The following is a 24,043-nucleotide window of genomic DNA, read 5'->3' as shown; positions in this document are numbered from 1 at the left end:
CACAGTTGGGAATGCAAGACTGGAGGTCAACAAAAAGATTACAGCAGGATAAGTAGATTTGAGAATTATCTACATAGAGATGATAATTAAATCCCTGGAAGCTGATGAAATCACCAAGTATAGGGAGGGAGAAGGGAGCAGGGCCAGGGACAGTGGGACAGCTATAGTTAGAGGATGTGACCTGGATGAGGATCCAGAAAATAAATCAATTCTATTAAAAAATATTTCTCAATTTAAAAATTAAAAGAATAAATCCACAGACCTCAGATTAAGGTCCCCTGGACTAGATGAACTCTAGGGTTCCTTCTAGCACTAACACTTTCTTTCTTTTTTTTTTATTTTTAGAAATTTTTATCTAATTAATTTAGAAAAATTTCCCATGGTTACACGATTCATGTTCTTTCCCTCCCTCTCCCCACCCCCTGAGTATCTGACACTCAATTCCACTGGGTTTTACATGTGTCATTGATCCAGACCTATTTCCATATTATTGATATATGCACTGGGGTGATCATTTAGAGTCTACATTCCCTATCATATCCCCATCGACCCATGTGATCAAGCAGTTGTTTTTCTTCTGTGTTTCTATTCCCATAATTCTTTCTCTGGATGTGGATAGCATTCTTTTGCATAAGTCCCTCAGAATTGTCCTGGGTCATTGCATTGCTGCTAGTACAGAAGTCCATTACGTTCGATTGTACCAAAGTGTGTCAGTCTCGGTGTACAGTGTTCTTCTGGTTCTGCTCCTCTCACTCTGCATCAGTTCCTGGAGGTCGTTCCAGTGCCCATGGAATTCCTCCAGTTTATTATTTCTTTGAGCACAATAGTATTCCATCACCAACCAACAGATACCACAATTTGTTCAGCCATTCTCCAATAGAAGGACATCCCTCATTTTCCAATTTTTTGCTACCACAAAGAGCACAGCTATGAATATTCTTGTACCAGTCTTTTCCCCTATTATTTCTTTGGGGTACAAACCCAGCTAGCACTAACATTTTCTGAGACAATGTGGTACCATGGAAAGAGCTACTGGCTCTTTAGTCAGAAGTTCTGGGTTCCAATCTCAGGAATCTGTGACAGTGGTATGTGATCTTGAATCATTCACCCTCCCTGAGTCTCCGTTCTCTTATCTGTAAAATAAAGGGATCAGCCTAGATAGACTCTAAGGTCCCTTCCAGCTCTAGATATTTATCTGATGATTTTCTCCACCTCTTTCTCTGACACAGTCTGGGTACAGGAAGAAAGATAAAATGAGTGGGGTCAGGGCAGAAGCTGGGAGCCTGAAACCTTCATAATGGCTCTGCCAAGTACCTCATTTTGACAGATAAAATGAAATGACTAGCTGGTTGGCCTGAATGACAATGGCTCCCTGTGGACCAGCTTCAAACATCTCAGCCCTGCTGTGCATGGCCCTGTACGATGGAGAACAAGGCTCAAGTCTCCTTGTTCCACCCCAGGAGCCTCTAAATAGAACACCAACCTTTAAGAAATTTTTTTCATCTAATATTTCTCAAGGTTCAGTCCAAGTTTCCTTAATAAAGTGAACCAAAACAGAAAGCTCTGAGGCTCAGGTGGATCAATGAATGGGCACTGGCCTCCAAAACTGGCCCCTTGACAGAAAACAGAAAATGAATGGAGAGGTGGGGAGGAGGAAGCACACATTCCGCCTCTTCTCCCCAAGTTTGCATCCAATGGGCAGGTTCCTGAATTCACCATCTGAATTTCTGAAAGTCGTCTCTCCTGACTTCCCCATGCTTCATTATTCTTCCCTTGCCATGCTCTAGCCTACTTCCAGGGAGGTGTTGTTTTTGTGACTAGAAATTAGGCATTCACAAGGTGTTGCACACACCGGGAAGTTCAGGAGACTAGACATGTGATAGCACATTTGGCTGGAGCTGCTCAGTGGGAGCAGATATTCTGAGATGGCGTACCACACGCCTCACACTCTCCGTGCATTCATGATGAACACTGCATATACTTAGGCAGCAACAGAGCTTGTTTTGTGTGGTCTTGTTTGTTTCAAAAATGCTTCTCCTCCTCCATTCTTATCTCCCACAATTTCCTAGGTAGTAGGTAATGTGAAGATCAATGCTTGTTCATTGTATCTAAAATGTGGCTGAGAGGTGGGAGCTATGTCCCTCACGTGGCCTGCCTGGTGGCTTTCTTCAGAAGCAATAGTTCTGTTGTATAGTAGGAAACATATCAGATTAGGAGTTAGAAAAACCAGATTTTATTTTCAACTCTGCCATGGAACTTATCTTTCCTCTCTAATTCACTCATTTGTAAATTAAGAGAATTGGACTAGATAATCTAAGACAGGGATTCGAAACATTATTTGGGTTATATACCCCTTTGGCAGTCTGGTAAAGCCTAAGGAACCTGTCTCAGAATATGTTTTTATTTTATTTAATTAGTTGATTTAGAATATTTTTCCATGGTTACAAGATTCATGTTCTTTCCCTCCCTTCCCCCCAAACTCCCTCCCATAGCTGACACTCAATTCCACTGGGTTTTACATGTGTCATTGATCAAGACCTATTTCCATCTTATTGATATTTGAACTAGGGTGATTATTTAGAGTCTACATCATCAGAATATGTTTTTAAAAGCACAAATTACACATGATTATAAAGGAAACAAACTCTATAGATATATACTTTTTCTAGTCCAGGCTCATGGACCCCCTGAAAATGAGGGTCTGTGGACCCCAGATTGAGAACCCCTATTCTAATGTCCTTTCCTCCTATCATCCTAACAAGGTTAAAATTTTAACACTCTCAAGATATAACTTAGAAGACCAAAATATCTTTTGAGACCCAAAAGAATAAATCTCAACTAGTGGAATTTCAGGAAGATCCTGGAGGTTTGGAGATGGCATTAGAGAACCATCTCAAGACTAATAACGAGTGAATAGTTGTCCCATCTACTCTAAATAATGAGCCCACCCAGAATTGTTGATTAATCCACCCCTAACTCCAAAGAATTAGGCTGGTGCTGTTCTGGTGAAGACAGTTCAGAAACACTTCCTGAAGAGGTTATGAGTCAGCACATCTGCAAGCAGTTGGCAATAATGAATACATATCCTAGATGCTATACCCTCAGTTGGTATTATTAGCCCATTTCTTTATCTTCATAATGTTCTTCTTTTGGTCTCACTTAAAGCATACCTTTTCTATTTAGCCCTTGTTCTGTGCAAAAGGGAGGGGGAGAGAGAGAAAGAGAAGGAAAGAAGTGAAGGAAGCAAGGAAGCAAGGAAAGCAAAGACAGGTAGACAGACAGATGGCAAATTAGTCTTCTTAAAATTCTGAACTGGCTATATCAAGCCTCTCTCTACCCCATTCTATTAAATCTAGTGACTCTCTATCACATTTAGGATAAATTATAAAGCCCCCTGTATGGCATTCAAAGCCCTTCACAATCTGTCCCCTTCCTACTGGTCTTCTTACACCTTACACTCCCCATCCCGTGACACTGGCCTCCTTGCTGTTCCTCACACAAAACACCCTCCTCTCAGTACTTCAAGCATTTTCATTGGCTGTTACACATGCCTGAAATACTCTCCCTTCTCATTTCTACCTCCTGGCTTCCCAGACTTCCTTCAAATACTAACTGAAGGCTTCTACACACACACACTCACACACACTCACACATTTCCTAATCCACCTTAATGTTAGTGACTTTCCTCTATTGATTATCTCCAAAAATTTTATAGATATTTTCTATATGTGTGTATGTATATTGTGTGGGGTGTGTGTGTGTGTGTGTGTGTGTGTGTGTGTGTGTGTGTGTAGTTTGTACCTAGTTATTAGCAGTGTCTCCCCTATTAGATTATGAGTTTCTTGAGGGTAAGGAATATCTTTTGCCTTTCTTTGTATCAGTGCTTAGCACAGTACCAGACATTAAATAAATCTTTATTGACTGATCACACACACACACACACACACACACACACACACACACACACACACACCTTTCACCCAACTGCTTTCTAGATTTTATGATCTCCAGAAACTCATTCTGTGTGATGAAATTGGCTGTGACACTCCCACCTTCTCATCTCCTCAGTTCCCCTTTTCTGCTGATTGGAGAAGGTGAAGGGTAGGTATTTGAGAATTCCTCCCAGATCTTCTACTTTTTGAAGAGGGCAACTAGAGAATTCATCTCATCATTACCCACCTGTCTGCTCTCCTAGACTTCATGATCCTTCAGAAAATCACCATTCTGCAAGATGAATTCAGCTCTGTACGTCAAATCTCTTTAGCACGTTTCCCACCATAGCTTCCAGGTATCATCTCACCCCTACCCCTACAGAGAGCTTCTTTTCATTTGTTATCTTTCCTTATTAAATTGTGAGCTCCCTTCAAGACAGGGACTATCTTATACTGTCCTTTGTTTCCCCAGAAAATAGCACCATTCCTGACACAAAGTAAGCACTTTAAATGTTTGTTGATTTTGCTTACACACACACTATTTGCCTTGTAGAATGTAAGGTCCTTGAGGGCAGGTATCATTTCATTTTTGTCTTTTAACCCCCAGCACCCAGGGTAGCACATTACCCATAGTAGACACTTTTTAAAATCCTGAATTGATTCTGCGATGCTGGTCCCAAGGTCTTTCACAGTTCTTAAAGAAAATTGTTTGTTATATACTCTTGTCCAGGCACACTACATATTCTGCCTCCTGGTAGTCTGACAAAGCCATGTAACCATGTATGGGAATTTTCTAATCCTTTATAAAGGGTTAGGATTGTAAACCACCCCAACTAGTGATAGCTTTATGGAGGTAAAGTAAGCAGTATGGTTTGAGGCAACTCAAGGAAGACACTATGCTTAGAAGTATCTTCACCCCTGGCTTGGCATGATGCCAAAAAATTCCAGAGTTAAGTCATTCCTTTGAGTCTTTGAGTGAGAGAAGTTGAGGATTAAGAATGTTGGTTTGTCCGGTCATTTTCTTTTCTTTTTTTTTTTTAAATAAACCCTTACCTTCCGTCTTGGAGTCAATACTGGGTATTGGCTCCAAGGCAGAAGAGTGGTAAGGGCTAGGCAATGGGGGTCAAGTGGCTTGCCCAGGGTCACACAGCTGGGAAGTGGCTGAGGCCAGATTTGAACCTAGGACCTCCCGTCTCTAGGGCTGGCTCTCAATCCACTGAGCAACCCAGATGCCCCCTGTCAGGTCATTTTCTAACCAATTGACGTCAGCGTCCAGGTTCTTTGGAAACAGGGCACAGGACAGATACGCCAATTGGATGGAGGTTTCAGAATGAAGAAGAGTATCAAAAAAGGGGGGGAAAGCATCAAAGATAAATTCTTATATAATGATTTTAGTTCTGGATGACCCCAACATCATTGTTAAGACTGTTCCGATATGAATATCAATTGGGTAACATCATGTTTTTCTCTTCTAGCTATTTGGAGTCAGAATAGCAACACCTCTGCCTGCCAGTTTTCATTATAACAACAGATTTTTAGAGGGAGACATATTGGTGGACCATGTGAATGAGACCAAGGTTCAATGTTTTTTTGATGGCAGGACAGGACAATTTTTATCCCAAATCCATTTGTGGAGACAACATCTCCAAAATGAGCATCAGGTCTGGTGCAGAGAGAGCTTAGAATACAAATGTAACTTTGTCCCCAAACTTCTATAAGGAGCTAAATCATCAAAACAGATCATAGATCATTATAAAAAAGTGGGCACATTTGTGTGCCATGCAACATACATGGCATTATTTCTCATTTAATACAGGAGTATAAAATATATGAAAGTACAGAGCTCCTCTTTTCATAACAAATATAGGGGAAAGACAGCAGTTACTGTTGGCGTTGGAATTAGAGTCCCATCAGCTGCCATGTGGTCTATCTACATCAGGAATTAGGAGAGGTATGGATTTATAATCCAATTCTACCTTCCTTGCTTGAATGAGTGTGTTGCTGGGTATTTAAGCTTTAGTATCAATAAATAGATTCTCACTTTACAAAAACTACTGTGATAAGATTTATAAGTTTGTATTGAGCTAGAAACTTCCTTGAAACATTCTCTATTCATTCTAGTTCTGTGTGATTTATAGTCTTTTTCCCTCTAGGAAATTTGTGTGTGTTTGTGTGAATTATTGAAGACAAGTCTTTATGGGCAATACTATTTTCCAATTGTGAAAGATCATGGGTAGACTGCAGGAAAATTAATTTGACAAAGGACTTGGAAAGCCAAATTGAAGCAATTCTGATAACACAAGATTTTGTTTGGGGGGGGGTGAATTTTCCTGTTTAAGTCTAGTTTATCCAGACCTCCAATATTCTTAAAATTGGCAGTTAGATACACAATTCCTGCCTTCAAAGAGTTCACAATCTAAGGGGGACCTTCCCAAATATAAAAATATTAACTGTTGCCAATACTGAGATTTACCCTCCGAATTACCTAACACATCAGGAAAAACAAACCCCTAAACAAAAAATCTATATTTATACATTCCCCTAACATGAAGACCTTCAAATCTTCACTATTCTAACTCCTGCTCCACAATTCTTCCAGGCTTAGTTCAGGAGTCCCCTCCTCCATAAAGCCCTCTCCCCCCACATATGTAAATTAGACTTCTCATTTGTCCTGTTTGAACATTTTCTTTGTGATCAAAACCTTTAGCAGCTCCCTTATTGCCTATGAAATCCAACATTTTTCCCTGGCATCCAAAGCCATCCACTATTAGGCCCCACCCTCGTCTTCCAGGTCTGTCTCATTGTTCCACTCCACAAACTTTATACACTAGTGAAAATGAACGCTATCCAACCCCTAACATATACTAGGATTTCACACCCCCAGAGTTTTTGCTCTATTTGCCCTTCACCTAGTGAATTCCTACATCTCCTTTAAGACTCTTCTCAAATGGTAACCCCTCCATGAAGCCATTCCTCCATCCCCTGTCAGTAATGACTTCCCCCAGTCTCCTAGAGTAATCCTCTACAAAAACTGGGTGTCTGCATTTGTTGGTATTGTTGAATTAATCATCTGACCCATATTATACTTATTTGTACATGTGTGCAGGTATGTATGTGTAGATATGTGCATGTATGATATGACCAAGGTGGAAATAGGTTTGCAAGATCACACAAGTATTGCCTACACCAAATTGCTTACCATCATCAGGGGTAAACCGAATGAAAGAGATAATTTGGAACTCAAAAGTTTAGAAAAAAATTGTACATATAATTGGGGGACATTATTATGTTTTAAAATAAAATTTTGAATAACTAAAAAATCTGTGTATATGTGTATGTATGTGTATTTCTTATTCCTCCTACAAAATCATAAGCTTCTTGAGGGCAAAGTCTAATTCATTTTTGTTTTCTCCCCTGATCATCTTGTATGTAATACACATCTAATAAATAATGGTTATTTTGTTGAATTTAGAGTCTGCTGCCAATCCCAGGGTCTTCAGAGTAGTACCCCCAAAGTGGAGGGTAGAAGGTGTGAACCTTAAAAATTCCCAGACCCCACTTCATAAGATTGGATTAAGACCATTCCCCATTTGGGCAGTGAACTCTACTTAGATCAGAAATGTGAGAACTCTACTCCACCTATACTTAAGCCTGCTTTAGGAAAAAAAAACTCCTTGCTGAACAATGAAAAGTACTTAAACCCATACTTAAGCCATGCCTATTTTTAGAACTAATACAAAGGGGTGCTAAGTACCTATAAAGGTTAGGCAACTTGTGAATTTACAAGGATCAAAGAGCTGAGAAACTTACTCAAAGCTTTCCTGGTGTGAATTACTCAAAAATTTACACCTTCTTAGTTGTGGACTAAGAATGGGCTATCCTTTGGAAAACGTCTACTGTGATTGGTAGATGGAAGAACTTAGGGGAGGTGACATAGGAGAAAATGCCCTTTAAAAGGAGATGAAAAGCTCTCTCTAGGGACAGTCAGGAGAATCCCTCTCTGGAGAAGGATGGTTGGTTGAACTGGTGTCTATATTCTTGCTTGGACAGATCTTGTGGTGAGTGATTAAGGACCGACTGATCTCTCTCTTAAGACTCAGGTCTAGACCATGTTGGCTTAAGGCCCTTCACAGTTATTCCTTTCTTACTCTTTCTCTCTTTCTTTAATACCTCATTGTATTATTAATTAAATTCTCTATAAAACCCAGTTGACTTGGGTATATTCATAATTGGGAATATTTCCCTGGCGACCACCTTATATTTGATTTGAAACAAGGCACTGTAGTGAAAACATATTTTCTGCGGTCACAATTTACTCATCCACTATTATATCTACTACAATTTATATCTTCCACTATTTTAATCACTACATTTGATGACCTCAACTATTTTAACTATTATAGTTTAAATCCTACAAACTATTTTAATTATTACAGTTTATGGCTCCCACTCTTTTAAATGTTACAGTTTATGGCAACCACTCTTTTAAATCTTACAAAGGGAAGAGAAAGCATAGATCTCAGAGGTCCCTCTGTGATATTAAGGCCCAAAGGCTTTCTCTTTTTTGCTCATCTCTTCACTCCTACACCAGTGCCCAAGAACCTGACTCTCTGAATACCTCAAAACCAGAATGATACATATTTGGGTTTTGTCATCATTAACAAGGACATAGCCAGAGACATAAATAAAATTATATTTCTTGATAGATAATTTTTAGTGAAACATCAAAACCATACTTTTTGTTTGTTTTATGTTTTCTCTTGTTTTACTTTTCTCAATTACATGCAAAAAATTTTTTTCAATTAATTTTTTTAAGTTTTGGGTTCCAAAATCTCTCCCTTAATCCTTCCTCCCCAATTTTAGAAGGCAGGCAATTTGATATATATTGTACATATGCAGCCATGCAAACCACTTCTGTATTAGCCATATTACAAAAGAAATCAAACTCCCCTTCCCTCCATTCCATGTCCCCTCCCCCCCAAAAAAAAAACACAAGAAAAAGAAAGTTTAAAAAGTATGCTTTGATCTGCTTTCAGACTACATCATTTTTTCCCTAGAGATGGATAGGATTTTTCATCATAAGTCCTTCAGAACTGTCTGGATCATCGTATTGTTTAAGATAGCTACATCATTCACAGCTGATCATTGTGTAATATTGATTTTACTATGTTCAATATTCTTCTGATTCTCCTCACTTTACTTTCTATCAGATCATATAAGTCTTCCCATGTTTCTTCTAAACCATCTAATTGTAATTTTTTATAGCAAAATAGTATTCCATCATAATCATATGCCGCATCTTATTCAGCCATTCCTCAGTTAATGGGCATCCCCTTAATTTCCAATTCTTTGACACAGCAAAAAAAATTGCTATAAATATTTTTGTACATATAGGCCCTTTTCCATTTTTTAGCTCTTTGGGATACATATCTAGTAGTGTGATTATTGGGTCAATGGATATGCACCATTGAATAGCCCTTTCAGCGTAGTTATAAGTTGTTCTCTGGAATAGTTGGATCACTTCACAACTCTACCAACTGTGCATTAGTATACCAATTTTTCCACATCCATTCCAAAGTTTGTCATTTTCCTTTTCTGTAATATTAACCAATTTGATCAGTGTAAGGTGGTACCTCAGAGTTATTTTAGTTTGGCTCTCTCTAATTAATAGTAATTTAGAGCATTTTATATGACTATAGATAGCTCTGACGTCTTGCTCTAAAAACTGCCTAAACAATGCTCTTTTTGCTAATCCACCCAGAAAGGTGCAAATTGCTGATCTGATTTGGATACCTGGATGATTTGTTTGGGTTTTCTCAACTGGTTTAGATACATACATGAGCAAATAATAAGTAAAAGTTTCTGATATAAGCTCTACTCGGTTCATCATAAAATTAGATCTTTGTTGACTATTGTTAAAGCAAATTTTCTCTTTAAAATGAAAATGCTGATAATATACTTTATAATTTATCCTTAGATTCTGTTCAGATGCTTCATTGTCATTATGTAGGGATGACCTTTGTTTCCCAAAGACTATTCCAGGGGAGTTAAAGCTCTATAAGATCGTAATAAATTTCAAAAAGTCTTTGGATACAGACTTTTAAATGGCCTTAGTCTAGTCCAAGAGCCAAACTAGCTAAAGATGGAAAGGCCACCAGGGAACAAATTGTTTTGCTCACAACTTATAATGACCATTTACTAAGGCAGAGAATGGTCATGGTCTGTACTGGTACAAGAAATAACATAATTGACGGACCATGGCTCTGTGAGAACTCTTTTTAGACTAGTGAAGTGATTTGCCTTCTATCTCATGGCTAGGAACAAAAATCTACTGATTTCAAGTCCAAGACTCTTTCATGCCATATGAGATGCAAAAAAATAAAATAAGCTAATAATAGAATAATCTAATAAAATAAAGAATATGTATTAATTAAAGATTCAGAGTTTCTTTTGGTGTGGCAATAAAGAAAGACATTATTAATATCTTGAGTCACTTTAAAAGTAAAAGAGTTTAGTTGGCTCTTTTTATAAAATATGTTTCTGAGAAAATAATTTGATTTTGATTCTAGCTCCACAAATCAAATGGACTTATGATCTTCTGATAGAGAATAAAGATCTGACCTTCCTTTGGCCTGAGGGGAATCTCATTTCCCTCCTCTTTATCATTTATTAAAAATCAAAATATTGTTTCAAACAGATTTGTTTAATATTTCAGACTATATAATGAATCCAGCACAAAAAGTCAACATCAGCAGACAAATAACGGAGATTATGGAGGAATGAACTAGCCTGGGAATCATTTAGGGGACCAGATAGCTCTCCTCCTTTCATTCCTTCCTTGCTTCTTAAGTCTTAGATTATTGTTGCATCTCTGTATAACTGAGTTTCCTCATTCTAAAAAAAAAGGTTAATAATACCAGAATCTTCCCCCTCCTTGACACTTAACAGTATAAGTATGCTTCTATTAAGTTGAATGTAAGTAAATTTGCATGAATTAGATCCTTTTTTTTCCTAAATTCATTCCATTACACATCTCATGGGGTTGCCTGCCTATTTCACATTATTATTTCAAGGAAAACCTTTTTAAAACTATAAACTGTCTAAAATATGAGTTATGGCTAGTCTTACATAAAATAATGGATTTGTTCTCATTGAAAACACTATCCTATAAACCAAACTGGAAACATTGGCAAGGAAGAGGTTAAGAAAATAGCTAAAAGTATACTTTCTAAAAGTTGAAATCCCAGTGTAGTGAATAGGCTTTTTCCCCCTTATTGACACTTTCCCACTACCATAATATTCTTTTTGCTATTGGTGCCCACCTTACCTGTCCCCAAGACATAATAATTTCTTCCAATTGGAAGAGCAACCTCATTTCACAATTCCAGCTCAGAGAATTTATCCCACATCTTCCTTTTGTTAGGTATTTATAATGCTTAATAAGGCTGGCTTGCAATACCAACTTTTAACCAGTAGTCACCACCATCTAGTATGATAAATTTTAGCTCCTAAATTCCCTAAGCACAAAATTCTGCCACCTGCAAAGCAAAGTTCCCTTCTTTATCAGTTCTGTTAATTGGAAATATAGTCTATGAAATTTACTTATTAGTAAGAGACAATTGCACTAACCTTTATAGCAGGATCAGCAGGAGGAATAATGACAATATGGAGAATATGATTACAAAGTATTCTGTATGTGTAAAGTGATGTGTGAATGCTAAGTAATAATGTTATGGTTTCATCTGAGAGACGTGTGTGTCACCCAGGAGCATCAGTAAGTCTGTAACATAATTTGTAATAAGTCATCATTAATTAACACTAAATTACCAGGCCCTTCCTGGGGAAGTGGCACATTAAACTGGCATCAGTATGTGAAGAGTTCATTATGGTTAATGTTATGGGAACACTAGCTGAAGGACTTAATCATGGATTGGAGGTGTTTATGTCCAAACACCTTAATGTGGTCTCAACAGCTGCTGCTATTTCAAGCAAAGAATCAAATCTGCTACTAGAGAGGACCTGTGTCTGGCAGCTTCAGAGAAGGATCTTTCTGGGAAAAGTTGACATAGTGTTTGGGAGAAACAAAAAAATTTTTGAAAGAAAAAACGTGGACCATTCTGCTTTCTCCCACTTTCCCCCTTCCTTCCTCATCTTCCCCCCTCCTATCCTCCTTGTTCTCCTTGGAGCTGGGAAGCAAAAAAAAAGAGAATGAGGGAGATGGAGAAGGAAGGGATTTTTTAAGTATTAATTTCACATTTTGAAGTCATGATTGCAAGTGTCTGCAATAATAAAAAAGGTGACATCACTTAAAGTTTGCAAAGTATTCTACATATATTTGTGTTTGATCACAGACAACTCAGCTCAACAAATAATTTATTAAATGACTACTTTTTATGAACTTAAACATCAAAATACATGAACATTTCCAAATGTAAAAGTCAAAAAGAGAAGATTGAATATGAAATCATGAATATTCATTGCATCACCTTTCTTTTTAATATATATATATATATTTAATTTAACATTGTATTTCCCATGTTGCTCTGCTTGCCTGTCTCCTGAACTTCCTTTTGCTCTCTACTGTGTATTTCTTAGTGGTTCATTGACCTTCTTTACTTTCATTTCTTGGGAGTGGTTTTGGCATCCCTTTTTTTGCATAACCCTCCAAAGACCCACTCCCCACCCCCTGCCAAAAATAAATCTCTTTCTTGTAACAAGCAAAACAAATTCACACAAATTTTCCATACCTAAAAATGTCTCATTCTATCCCTCTAGTTCATCACCTCTGTTCCAAAGGGTGGGAAATATATTTCATCATCAGTCTCACAGAATATTGGTAAGAGTTCCTAAGCCTCTCAGATTTGTTTTCATTTTCATTATTGTATTAAGGGACTTCTCTCTGCTTAACACTGTTCTCAGAAATGGAGCTACAAAGGGGGAAAAGACAGCCCCTACTTTCAAATAGCTTACATTCTGTTAGGGGGATCCAACAGAAGAAATAATCCAATGCCATTTTGTGTGCCTGTGTTTGTGTCCACAGCCTGGCAATAACTCTAATTCTCTCTCTCTCTCTCTCTCTCTCTCTCTCTCTCTCTCTCTCTCTCTCTCTGTCTGTCTGTCTCTCTCTCTCTCTCTCTCTCTCTCTCTCTCTCTCTCTCTCTCTCTCTCTCTCTCTCTCTCTCTCCCCCATCTTTATCTATGTCTATTTGCCTATCCTAATATAAGACAGGAGTACAGGAGGCAAAAGAATGATTAGACAAAGAGTTCTATAAATATTGATTATATGCTGATATTGACTGAGGATGATGAGAACACTAATAGCTAATGAATCCGAAGGATTCACCAAGGAGATGACCCCTGAGCTGAGTATTGAAAAAAGATAAGAATTCTGAAAGGCATACACCAAAAATAAAGGACAAGTTGTGCAAATATATCATATTGGGAAATAGAAAGACGGGAATGGTTAGTACAGTAGCTCAGTTTGGTGGGAATATAAGAGAAAGGAAAAATAATGTAAAATAAAGCTGAAGGAGTCAGAGCCAAACTGAAGAGGATTTTATTATGTTTTGTTGTTGTTCTTGTTGTCCTTGTTGTTTTTTATAAAACCCTTACCTTCTGTCTTAGAGTCAATAATATGTATTGGCTCCAAGGCAGAAGAATGGTAAGGACTAGGCAATGAGGGTTAAGTGACTTGCCCAAGGTCACACAGCTGGGAAGTGTCCCAGGCCAGATTTGAACCTAGGACACCCACCCCTACCCCCCACCCCCTCTCTAGGTCTGGCTCTCAATCCACTGAGCCACCTAGCTGCCCCCTCCCAAGAGGATTTTAAATAATAAGCTGGGGGGATTTTTTTTCCCTCAAAGTGATTGGGAACTACTCAAAGTTTTTGAGCAAGAGGGTGACATAGTCAAATCTGGACCTTAGGAATATTATTTTGGCCGCTGTGTGAATAATGATCTGGAAAGAGCTGAAACTGGCAGTAGAGAGACAAATAAGGAGATTTTTTCAATAGTCTAGATGGGAGGTAAAGAGGAGCTGATCCAGACTGGTAGCCATGTGAGTGGAGGGAATAAGACAGATTTGAGAGATACAGAGATAGAATTAACAATACTTGTTCATTTATTTAATGTGGTAGGGGTGGGTGGGAATGAGGGAAAGTGAAGAAACTAGTATAACTGTGAGGTTCTGTACCAGATAATGAGGGAAAAGGTGGTACCTTCAATAGAAGTAGGGTAGTTTGGGGGAGCAAATTTAAGGGTAAAGATGACAAACCCAGTTTAGGATATGCTGAGTTTTCAGTGCTATATTAAAAAAAATAGATGTCCATTAGGCAATTTAGGACTACAGATTATGACTGAATGTGTAGATTTCAGAGTCATTCCTATAGAGTTAAATTAAACCATGGATGCTAAATAATATCCTTAAATAGGGTTAAGAATGAAAAGAAGATCCAGGACAGATAATTGGAGTAAGCCCATTCTTGAGGTGAGGAAATGGATAATGTCCAGCAAAAGAAATTGAGGAATAGATAGATAGTTAGAGAACCAGGGGAAAGCAATGCAAGTCAAAGAAAGAGAGTCTGGGAAGGGAAAGTGATTAGCAGTGTCCAAAGCTGTGGAGAGACCAAATTGGATGACAACTGAGAAGAGACAATTGGATTTAGTAATTAAGAGATCATTTGAGAATAGATTCTGGACCAGGGTGGGACTAGAAGCCAGAGTAGGTTGTGAATATGCAGAGGCAGCAACTGTACTTAAGAGATGGAAATCTAGGGTCTGAGGCTATTAAATAGAGAAAAAGTATCTTAAGGGGATGGTAGCCCAAGGTCTAAGTTTATTAAGCATCTCAATATATATGGAAAAGGAGAGATAACGACAGTAGGCTCAGGTAAGAGAGAGGAAAAATGAAAAGAGAGAAAGAGAATAGGCTCCAAGAGAATTGGATTATCTTGGCAAGGAGAAGGATCAGAAACTGGAGGAAAGGAGAGGACAGGATGCAAACAAATTTTGAAGTGTGAAGAAGAGGAGGCATTGGAGCTTATGATGGCCTCAATTTTCTTATTGAACTAGAAGATGAGATCATCTTATGAGAGACCCAGGTGGAGTGGTGTTAAAGGTATGAGGACAGAAGTTTGAGGGTTGTTAAGGCTTTACATATAATAGAAAATCACTCAGGGAAGAGTGAAAGGATTGCCATGCGTCAATGAGTCTCCATCTGAGGGTAGATAGCATGAATTTGTGGTGGACCAGTCAGTATAGTTACATGATTTCTTCCAGCTGGGTTCAACAGTTTAGGAATTATAGCAGAGAAAGTAGATAGTGGAGGTGATGGGGGACTGAGGATTGTAGGATGAATGGTAGAAAGACAAGAAATGGGGCAAAAGATTTGAGCAGGGCAGGCAGGTGAGGGAAAGAATTGATTGGTTCACTATAGGGACAAGAAAGTAATAAAACCTTGGCCACAGGTGTTAGATTAGGAAAATAAGGAGGGAGTGGATCATAAAATAGATATATAGCTGGTAGGAAATAAGAATTCATTTGGAAGCAGCTAGATGACTTAGTAGATTTACAGACAGATCTAGAGACAGGAGGTCCTGCGTTCAAATTTGGCCTCAGACACTTCCTAGTTGTGTGACCCTGGGCAAGTTACTTAATCCCCATTGCCTAGACCTTACCATGCTACAGCCTTGGAACCAACACATGGTATTGATTCTCAGATGGAAGGTAAAGGTTTAAAAAAAAGTTCATCCAGTCCAACCTCCTAATTCTGCTGATGAGGAAACAGTCCCAGAGAGGTAAAGTAATTTCTCAAGGATACATAGCTAAGTGACAGAGAAGGATTCCAGGTCTTCTTATATACAAATTTAGCAAAATTCCACCTTACCTCCCCAAAACAAACCCCTTGGAAGAGCTAGAGATTTTATTAGAATAAGAACTAGATTTAAGGAGACAACTAGCACAATGGATAGATTGCCAGGCCTGGAGACAGGTAGATCTTGGTTCAAATCTGGCCTCACACACTTCCTAACTGTGTGACCCTGGGCAAGTCATTTAACCCCAGTTGCCTAGCCCTAGCTGTTCCTCTGTCTGAGAAGTGATACTAAGCAAAAAGTAAGGGTTTTAAAAAACCTCCCTAGAATTATGGAGGTGGGGATGAGGAAATGGAAAGAGAAGATTAAAATCAGAAAGGAAAATTTCAAAGTTCAAGATCATAGAGAGAGAGCACTGTTTAGGATAGCAATTATATCCAAGATGTGCCTATCCCTGTGGGTGATGGAAGTACAATGAAGATGGAGGGCATGGAAGCTGAAGAATTTGATGAATAGGGAGTCCAGAACATTGGAAGGGACTTCAAAATAATATAGAAGCCTCCAAGGAAGGAGACTTCATCTCAGCAGGTAAGGCTGATAAATTCCTTAAGAGGAAGAATGACCTGTAAGCTGGCAGATAACAGCCACACAGATCTGATCCAATTGATGGGATAAGGTAGAACAAACTCTAAAAGAAGAAAAGTTGCAGAGGAAAGGTTTGGAAATTTCCATTGGGACCAAGGTAGAGATGGCATAAGAACAATCAACCATGCTAAGGACAGCAAGGAATGAGGTATCTTCCCAAAAGAAGGAAATACATATTTATAAAATGCCTAATATATGCTAAGTACTGAGCAGTGTTTTATAAATATTAACTCATTTAAAGCCCACAACACTGAGAGGTAGATGCTATTATTAACCTCATTTTATAGTTAAGGAAACTGAGGCATTAAGAAGTTATTTGGCTTGTAGCACTGATGGGTTTATACCGCAAAGAAATAATAAGGAAAAAGACTTGTACAAAAATATTCATAGCTGCGCTCTTTGTGGTGGCAAAAAATTGGAAAATGAGAGGCTGCCCTTCAATTGGGGAATGGCTGAACAAATTGTGGTATATGTTGGTGATAGAATACTATTGTGCTCAAAGGAATAATAAAGTGGAGGAATTCCATGTGAACTGGAACAACCTCCAGAAATTAATGCTGAGTGAGAGGAGCAGAACCAGGAGGACATTGTACACAGAGACTGATACACTGTGGCACAATCAAATGTAATGGATTTCTCCATTAGTGGCAATGCAGTGATCCCAAACAACCCGGAGGGATCTATGAGAAAGAACACTATCCACTATCCACCAAGAACACTATTTCAGAGGAAAAACTGTGAGAGTAGAAACATAGAAGAAAAACAACTGCTTGATTACATGGGCCAAGGGGCATATGATTGGGGATGTAGACTCTAAATGATTATCCTAGTGCAAACATCAACAACATGGAAATAGGTTCTGATCAAGGACACATGTAATACCCAGTGAAATTGGCTACAGGAAGGGTGGGGGGAGGGAAGGGAGGAATAGAATATGATTTTTGTAACCAAGGAATAATGTTCTAAATTGACTAAATAATTTTAAAAAATTAAAAATTTTAAAAAATAAACCAAAAATAAATAAATTATAAGTTACACCCCCCCCCAAAATAAGTTATATGGCTTCCCCATCATCACAGTTGGGGTCTGAGGCTGGATTTGAATTCAGGTCTTCCAGACTCTAGGCGATCAGGTGGTATACTGGATAGAACACCACCCCTGGAGTCAGGAAAGCCTAAATTCTAATCCAGCCTCAGACTCTTACTAGTTGTGTGATCCTGACAAGGCACTAACCTTGTTAACCTCATCTGTAAAATAAGCTGAGGAAGGAAATGGCAAAGCCACAATGTATCTTTGCCAAGAAAACCTCAAATGGGGTTAGAGAGTCTGACGTGACTGAACAAGAACAATAACTTCCTAGATCTGAACCTTATATTCTATCCACTGTACCACCTAGCTGGATTTCAGAAAAATACAGGTTTCTATGAGGAGCAGAAGAAGGAATGAGTGTAAAATGAATTAATGAAAAGGAGTATATAAATGGTAGAGCAGAACTTCTAAAGGGCACAGTTGAAGAAAAGGGTAGCAAGGGATAGAAAACTAGGAAAAGTTGAAATAAGACTGGGAGAGATAGCAATGAGAAGTGGTTTTCACCTAAATATACAATGCCTCTGAATCTCAGGTGAAGCAAGAGATAAGAGTTTGTGAGTCATGGGACAAGAGAAATACAGATATCTCAACTACTCTCACTTGCCATTGATAAAATGGGCAACAACCTTTCTGAACCTCAGTTATCCCCTTTATAAAATGGGAATAACCTTACCCATCTGAAAACAGGATGGGGAACCAGATTATCTCTGGGAGTCTCTTTCAACTCTAAGATCAATTAAAAATTTTTAAACAATATTACATGGGCCTCTAGGTCCTACAAAATATTTTGTTTATAATACTGGCTTGAAGGAAATTGGGCACATAGTTGAATCCAGTTTTATAGAGAGAAAAACTTTATGCCAGACAATTAATAAGGACCAACATAGAGACTCAAAGATCCTTAAACTCCACATCTAACATTCTTCCTATGACATTGCAATTCACTAGTTTTGCAAGTTTATATTGTTATTAATCATCATCATTATCATTCAAGTAATTACTAGTCTAGCTAAATTATTGTAAACATGAAATAAAAATAGACTAATATAAACTGTGGTGTGCTATTGAGAATTTCTGACTCATGGACACTCACATATTTGAACCTGTACAGTCCTCTCAATCCCTATGCTTGCATTCTGTGGGGTTCCAAGCAGCAACCTCCTGGGGAGGAGCAAAATTGTGAAAACTAAAGGATAGCACATATACTTCAAAGAAGGAGGAGGCTCAACAAATATTATTTGAGGACACTGGAAGGACAGTGGATGTAATGCTAGATTATACTCATGTATATTGGTTGTAGAAGTCGAAAATCAAAGCCAGGAAGGAACATATTATCAGAGGTGGTCGGCCATAGAAAGCCAAAGTGAAGGGAGACAAATTTAGGATCAGCAACCAAAGCCAAAGTCAAGAGCAAGATCACGGAAACCAAGCCTGGGGCTGGATGCTTCAACAAATCTAAATGGGTTTTGCCCACTTTTGAGGACTCTTTCCCTTTCCAAGACCCTCTCCCCCAAGACAAGCTGTGAGGGGATGGGACTTTTTCCTCTCCCCTTCCTTCTTTTCCTTCCTTCTATTTTACCATTCCTCTTTTATTTACTATAGCCACTTTCCTTCTTAGGGCCTCATTTTCAGCACTGATAAAATGAAAAACACCCGGGTTTGAAAAAAATAAACTTTGCAAGGAACTAGTTACAATCAGATTATCATCTTTTGTAAGGATCACAGGGAGAATGTGTGTGGGAGAGTCATGGAGATAGCACTCTACATGGGAGAGTCTGATAGAGCATAGGAATAAATGGCCAGGTAAAGTTTGGTAGCAGTAGCGTTCTTTCTCATTTCTCTTTGAAGTTGTTTTATAGGACCCAGGCTGCTAACTCCACAGGAAAAGTAGTCAGAAGTTATGGCTGCTTGTGGAGAAAACATCTACACATTTCTCTACCACGGACAAGGTCTGGGTTTAAAAAAAAATTCCAAGAGCCCTTCTCTATTTGTTGGACTTTTATTCTGAAAAACAAGAGAGATATTCTAATATAAAGACACTTCAGGTGAGATGCAATGTTGTGACCCTCCCCCAAAGGGAAGAATGGGATGGCCAAGTTAGAGGTAGTCCTAATTGGATTCTTATGGGGTTTTTGAATGAACCCTTGCTCCTTCTTACTGTCTCTGTTTTATGGGTCTCGGTGGAGTCCAGATAGTGATTTAAAATGAAATTGGAGTAGGCCATACCCCTGAAGAGATCAAAGAAAGAGAGAGGGAAAGCAATATGTACAAAAATATTTATAGCAGCTCTTGTTGTAGTTCTGAGAATCTGGAAATTAAACAGGTATCCATCAATTGGGAAATGATTTGACAAATTACATGTAATGAAACATCATTGCACATAAGAAATTATGGACAAGGGGGCAGCTTAAGTAGCTCAGTGGATTGAAAGCCAGCCCTAGATATGGGAGGTCTTGGGTTCAAATCTGGACTCAGACATTTCCCAGCTGTGTGGCCCTGAGCAAGTCACTTAACTCCCATTGTCTAACCCTTACCACTCTTCTGCCTTGGAGCCAATACACAGTACTGATTCTGAGATGCAAGGTAAGGGTTGTTTTTTTTTTAAGTATGGACAAGCAAAGTAGAACACTAAAACTGTACTTTCCCAGCTTAGAGCTCAGGTAACCTGAGAGCCTTGCTATAACCTAGCCTCCATGCAATTAAATGTAGCTTCAAAGGCAAGACCTGCCAGATTTCAAGAAGCAAATTAATGAGGCAAATATCCAAACTGGGACCAAGAACTTGTTTCTACCCTGGGATATCCATGCAAATCCTTTACCTTCCTTGTACCCTTGCCCCAAAGGAGGAAAAGTAGGAGTGTGGCCTACTGCTTTGAATTGCCTGTGGTACAGAAGAGCACTTCTGGGTTCAAGTCACAGTGCCTCATTGAATTTCAAAAAGCTTGGACCCTAATAAGTCAAAAATATCCTTTTTATGAAGTGTTAATGATATTCGTATATCACTGGCATTTCCTTCTAACACACACATACATTCCAACCACTTCAAGTGAAATTCTTAAAGCTAATAAGTATAGTCAAGCTAAATAAATCAACACAATGACTTTGTCTGAAAATGTATACCTTATACAATACCTCTGACCACCATCTGTCTGATGAACAATGGGAGGCAAGCTTCACCCTCAGCCTAACATCTTCTGCAGATCCTTCTTACCTCCATGTAATCAGATGACTAAATTCAAGGAATAGAAATTTATATAGACAATTCTCACCTTTTAATTTAATAGAACTTCATTTTCTCAGAACCATGTTTTCAAACCATCTTACACAGAACACTAGGCAGTTTAGAAGGTACCCAGAGTAAGAGGACTGATGATGAAGTATGCTGCCCCCTTCCTGAGAGAGGTGACAGACTCAAGATGGAGAATGAGACTTAGATTTTTGCACAATTTTTTACTTGACTCTGTATATTTGTTCCAATGGCTTGACTTTTCCTTTTGGATGGCAGAGGAGAGAGAAGAGAAAGGAGAACAAGAGATAGAGTCCTTTTCCTCATATGTGTGTGTGTGTGCGTGTGTGTGTGTGTGTGTGTGTGTGTGTGGAGAGCAAGACAGACAGGCAGACAGATAGGCAGGAAGGCAGAAAAGAAGAAAATGGAAGAAAGACCAGAAGGAATTAGAGGCAAGTAAGACAGCTTTAAGAAGTACATGTTGAATTCATTATATATTTTAAATATAAGCAAGCTATACATAATAGAGATCTCTAGTTTCATGTATATCTTTTCCTGATCTGATACAATGTATATAGAAATGCTCATTTTAATTTGGTATTTATGGTATGGTATATATCCAAATAAAAATAAAAGGAAATTTTCAAATGACCAGCATATTAAGAAAAGGTGACAAACAGACTAGACAAGACTGTGTGATTGACTTCAAAAGGTACACAAGAGGACATAGGAAGGCAAGACCAAGAGAGGTGTAGTTTGGCAGGTAAAATGGATAAAGGGACTAAGCTAGGGTTATAGAAGGAACATACAGAGAAAACAGTATCAATAGGACCTCATGGGTATAATCAGGATCCAAAGGTAGGGATCAAATCAAAAAATGTTAAAGCTGAAAGGGGCCTTGGACTTTTAGACTAATGAGTTCAATTTCTTGATTAGTTCAATCCCCATATTTTTCACATGTGGAAACTAGGGCCCAGGGAGGTAAAGTAAATTGTCCATGAAGCAGAACTAGGAAACAAAAGACAGCAAAGAAGGCTCTCATCCTCACTGGAGTATAAACTCTTCGCCTTCTCCCCCATTTTCTACTCCCTACTATGTGTCGGTAGCCCTAAGCCCACAAATGTTAATCATAGTCAGGAAGAGAATCGTGTGGGTAAAACTGTTTGGAACTGAGAGAGAGGAGCTGGAATCACCAGGAGGTCCTTACAACTCCCTTTTATAAGGATGAACAAGATCATATCTCTGAAGCACTTGGAGCTTCTCTGGCAAAAAAAAAAAAAAACGTGAGATAAATATAAGATGTTGTTAACAATAGGGCCTTTCTCCTTCATTATGAAGCAATGGAGGAAAGAATTGCTTTTCCCGGCCAGAGGGGAAAAGCAGCCCTATCTTAATGGGTAACCTTGAAAGCCTAACACAATAGCTGCCTATTTTTTCACTCCTCTCTCCACAACACATGAGGTAGATGCCTCTCCCACCCCCCTCAGCCATTAAACTATGTTCACTAATAGCCTTTTCATGTAAGGGAACTAATAACACCTGATACTGCAACTTACCCTTCTCTAGTATGTGCAAAGATATTAGAGCTGCAAACTGGGCAGGTCCTTGCTTATGACAAGTTCTGTTTTCCTCCCTCATGTTTCCTTCTAGATCTGGACACAAGTGATTCCTCAGCCCAGTAAGATTCAGGCACTCTTCTGGTCTGAGGCTAAATCCTAATAATGGCACCTGATATCAAAGACTCACTTTCCTAAAGTCAAAAGAGGCAAAAAAAAATCTATCCCTAGCTCTATAATCCTATATCTCCTCTGAACCTGTGCCTAGACTAAAAGAAGCAGGACATATAAACTCATGATCTGAGGAAGGTAAGAACCCATCAACAGATAATACAGAAGGTTTCTGTTTTCAGGATGGCAGTTTCATCAAGAGTTCATTTATTAAAAGGCTGCCAGATTCAGCTTAATTGCAATAACCAATTTCAATGCTGGGGGATGGATGAAGAAACACAGCTCCAAAAGGAGGATGCCAGAATGAAATGTTGCATATGCTGTCAAATGTGCTGATTTGTTGGATAGTTTTATTTTACTGTTTTTCTTTGTTACAGGGGAAGATTCAGTGTAGTGTGGAATCCATTGGGAAATGACGACGGCATTTCAAAACAGACATAAATTTCATTTTTAAGGAAAAGAAAGTAATTTTTTAAAGAGCTCATTTGATGTGCACATGCCCAGAATCACCACTCTGAAGGAAACTTCTCCAAGGAGAAACCAGTTCAGTGAAGAGTGGACTCACCTGTTGCTATGGAGAACAATGAAGTCAGCAGCAGTGGTGGGATTTCTCCATTTGAAGGGGCTTCAAAAGAAATTGGAAAGTGAGCATGGCTGTGCATAAAACACACAGGTTTCTACAGACCAACTAATTGTCACAGATTGAAATCACTCTGTCTAGCTCAACACTCTGTTCCTTGTTCAGTAAAGTCTGAACCAAGAGCTTTACAAGCTTCTACAACGCTTTGTTGCAATTCTTAGGAGACACAACTTCTTTTATTTCAACCTTCGGTCTCTACAGCTCCACAACTTGCCTGTCTTTTTTATTTTGACTTGTTTGTGCTATGATTTTAACCCCTGTGTATCTGTTCAGAGATACCTCCCCAGAAAATCCCTCCTGTGTCCCAAATATAGAAGAGTTGAATAAGCATCATTTACCCTATCTCTTGTTTGGTCTCTGTCACTAGATGGGGGAAAAAGGAACAGCCACTCTAAAGATAATCAGCATAGCTTTTTAAGTTCCTTGCTGAGCTTCAGCCACATCTCTGATGAATTTTGTATAGATATACTGTGAGAGTGAATATACAGGCTCCAGTAAAATGCCCAAAGCCCATGGAACTATCAGACCCTGGACAGCAACATCAATACTGCCGTTTATTCAGGACCATAGACAGTTCCTAGTTTTGAAAGCAGTCCTTTTCTATGTTGTGATCCCTTTGAAATAAGTGGGAAAATGAGGTGCAGAAAGAGTGGCTTTTTACCTATGCATTTCTATCAAGGTTCAAAAGGATCTACCACACCTACACTGGCTTGTGGTCAGGACTAAGGGATTATGAATTCATAGGATCAAAAGAGGCCCTAGAGATCACATAGAAATAACATTTTACAGTAAAAACAAAACAAAACAAAGAAAAGAAACAGAAGATCCAATAGGTTAACTTGTCCTGAATCACAAAGGTGAGAAAAATTACAAAGGCAAGATTTGAATTCTGAATAATGAACGCAGGACTTGAATGCAAGTTTTCTGACTACAAATCAAGTACTCTGCTTCCATTTACTTGTAGCAAAAGTTACA

General features: G+C 38.6%; 1 long non-coding RNA gene across 1 annotated transcript in view; it reads left to right on the top strand.

Moving 5' to 3' along the window:
* LOC130454592 (uncharacterized) overlaps nt 1–23,401 on the top strand; it is a 39,707-nt gene extending 16,306 nt beyond the window's left edge. The window contains exon 3 of the long non-coding RNA XR_008912302.1: nt 22,806–23,401. This is a non-coding gene — a long non-coding RNA (uncharacterized LOC130454592). The remainder of the gene's footprint in view (nt 1–22,805) is intronic.
* Nucleotides 23,402–24,043: the final 642 nt, after the last annotated feature.

This window comes from Monodelphis domestica, chromosome 5, assembly GCF_027887165.1.
Source record: "Monodelphis domestica isolate mMonDom1 chromosome 5, mMonDom1.pri, whole genome shotgun sequence".
Classification (NCBI taxonomy): domain Eukaryota; kingdom Metazoa; phylum Chordata; class Mammalia; order Didelphimorphia; family Didelphidae; genus Monodelphis; species Monodelphis domestica.
This window is presented reverse-complemented; position numbering and strand designations above follow the sequence as displayed.